This window comes from Rhinopithecus bieti, unplaced genomic scaffold, assembly GCF_001698545.2.
Source record: "Rhinopithecus bieti isolate Rb0 unplaced genomic scaffold, ASM169854v2 scaffold_8220, whole genome shotgun sequence".
In the NCBI taxonomy this organism is placed as follows: Eukaryota; Metazoa; Chordata; class Mammalia; order Primates; family Cercopithecidae; genus Rhinopithecus; species Rhinopithecus bieti.
The window spans coordinates 1,583,694-1,586,669 of NW_016806392.1; positions in this window are offsets into that span (position 1 = coordinate 1,583,694).

Genomic DNA, 2,976 nt, shown 5'->3' on the forward strand with positions numbered 1-2,976 from the left:
AATATTTAACATTTAATTATTTTAACATTTTACTATCTTCCCAATATAGAGTTATATTTTGTTATTATTTTTGTTGATCACATACAAATTCTTAGAGTTCTTAAAACATTGTTCTTAGAAAAGTTCGAAAAAATTTCAATTCTCCTAAATTACCAATAGGTAAATTTTACTATATTTGCTCTCTGAGTAGATAGATAGGAGGAAAGATAGAATTATTTTTGCCAAAGTTGCTTAGAAAGAATTCTCAAAAAGCTGTTAAGAACAAGTATCTCCTCCTTTTAGCCATGTGATGACTTTTACACCTAAGTATGTTAGCATTAATTACATCACCTAATATACCTTCATGTGTTCCAAAAATGTTTTAGGACTGTCTTTTTTTAGTCAACACTCAACATTGGTTCATTCATTTCATTGGGTTTCCATGTTTTTTTATGCTTTTTTAAAAGTCTAAAATGGGTTACTCCAGCTCGTTTTTTTTCTTTTTTCTTTTCCCTGACATTGGAAAAGTATGCAGACATGTTTATCTGTAGAATGCCCTATGTTCTGGATTTGTCTGTGATTAGATGCAGCAGAAATATATTTGGAAAACTAAAATGAAGTGATATTATGTAGTTTTTATCCAATCCCATCAGGAAGCACATTGGATGAAGTCACTTGTCTAAAATTTATGTACGGATTCTTTTGTCAATAGGTAAATACACCTTCTATGTAATAGGATACCATTGTTTCATTTTCAGTCCTGTTGTGCTCCTATTTTGTGCTTTATTATATTTTTCAGGACCTTCCAATAATTGCAGGGAACATTATTTTGTTTACAACAGAAATACATTGAAAATTTTAAAATAACGTGTTTACTCTTATTTTTTTGAATGTTAAATATTTCTTTCTACCATCCTAGTTTTGCGACAGTTTTATTAACACTTATTGAGATAATTGTATCACTTATGGTGGGGCACAATGGCTCACGTCTGTAATCCCAGCACTTTGGGAGGCCAAGGAAAGCAGACCTCCTGACCGTAAGTGTGAGGTCAGGAGTTCGAGACCAGCCTGGCCAACATGGTGAAACCCCGTCTCTACTAAAAGTACAAAAATTAGCCGGGTGTGGTGGCAGGCTTCTGTAGTCCCAGCTACTCAGGAGGCTGAGGCAGGAGAATCGCTTGAACCCAGGAGGTGGAGGTTACAGTGAGCCGAGATGACGCCATTGTACTCCAGCCTGGGCAACAGAGTGAGACCTTGTCCAAAAAAAAAAAAAAGTTGTATCACCTGTTTCCCTTTGTTTTGTTACACTAATATCCTACAGCTAAACTAGAATCCCTAAAGTAAAATGAACTTGATTATAAGGCAGTATTCTTTTCATATTCCTTTCATTGATATATTAATTCTTTCTGCCATTTTTTTTGTGTTTTCATCCAAGTCCATAAAAGAGTCAGAAATGGAAATTTTCTTTCTTGTATTCATGTCTGATTTTGGTATCAAGGTCTCTTTTTCCTCAGAAAATAAATTAGAGTGTCTTTTTTTTTCCTAGTTTATGAAAGGGTTTGCCTAAGATTTGTGTTATTTCTGTCTTAAATGTTTCATAAGATTAATCTGTGCTTTACATTTTGAGTAACTTATTTAATTATGGTTTGAATTTTAGTGTTTTATGTTAAAAAAAGGAAATACAAATTTTTCATCTATATTTTGTGTTTTATTATAATTTTCCAGCAATTATGTATTTTGTCTAAGATTTTGAATTTATGGGCATAAAGTAGACCATAGTATTCCCTTCTAATTTCTATGTCATTAATATCTATAGTGATGTTCTGTTTTCTTATGTCTTATATTGTGTACTTTTGTGTGGGCTGTCTCTGATATTGTCAAGGTGTTATAAATTTTATTAGTGTTTTCAAAGAACAAATTTTTATCTTTATTGATGCCTATACTATAGACTTGTTTCTCATTTCATTATTATTACTCTTACCATGGTGACCAGTTTTCCACTTAGGAATGTAAGACAGGGGAAAAAAAGAGAACAGGATGCTCAGGTAAATATGAATTCAGATATGCCATTTTTTTTTTTTTTTTTTAGTGTCAGTATATTTTCTTCCAATATTTGACACTTGTTTACACTAATATATATGTTTATCTGAAATTCAATTGGACCAGAGTAGCCTGTATTTCATTTGGCAACCCTATTAGTACTACTTCTTATAGATTTAATGGCTTGCTTGTTGATTTCTGTTTCTTTGAGTATTTAGATTACTTACTTTCAGGCTTTGATTTTTTTATATTTGCATTTAAGGCTATACATTAACTCTCAGCATAGTTTAGATGGAACACTCAATTTTTAGGTTGTCTTAATTTCATTACCATTGTGTTTAAAATATTTTCTACTTACTTTGCAAATATGTTTACAAAATGACTGGTGAAAGCACATTCTTTACAACAAACACTGTGGGAAACTACTGAAATATCCATCAACAATAGAATACCTAAAGGTCTATTATTTTTACGATGCAATGCTAAAGAATAATTTTGAAAGAACAAACTACTGATACATTTAACAACAGGGATGGATCTCAAAGGCATTAAAAGTAAATACAAGGTTATACTATTCTGGCTGAGGTGCCATTGGCTGGACAAGCACAGGGCAAACTATTCTGGGGAGATAAAAATGTTCTATATTATAATCTCAGTGATAGTTCTAGAAATATATGTAAAAATTTTAAGAGATACATGCTTACAGTTTGTACTCTGACTACTTGAAAATTATATTTCTTTTTTAAGGCAATTAACAAAAAAGAGATTGATTAAGATTAAAACCGGAAAAGGATTTGCATCACCAATTACTGTGTGTGGAAGAAAAGCTATCACATTAAAATATCAGATATTAGTTATCTCTAAACAGCATACTGAACACTATACATCTTGACAAAAGAAGTGTTAAATTCAGGTAAACTTATTTAATAATTATAATTATGTTCATTTCTTTTCCTC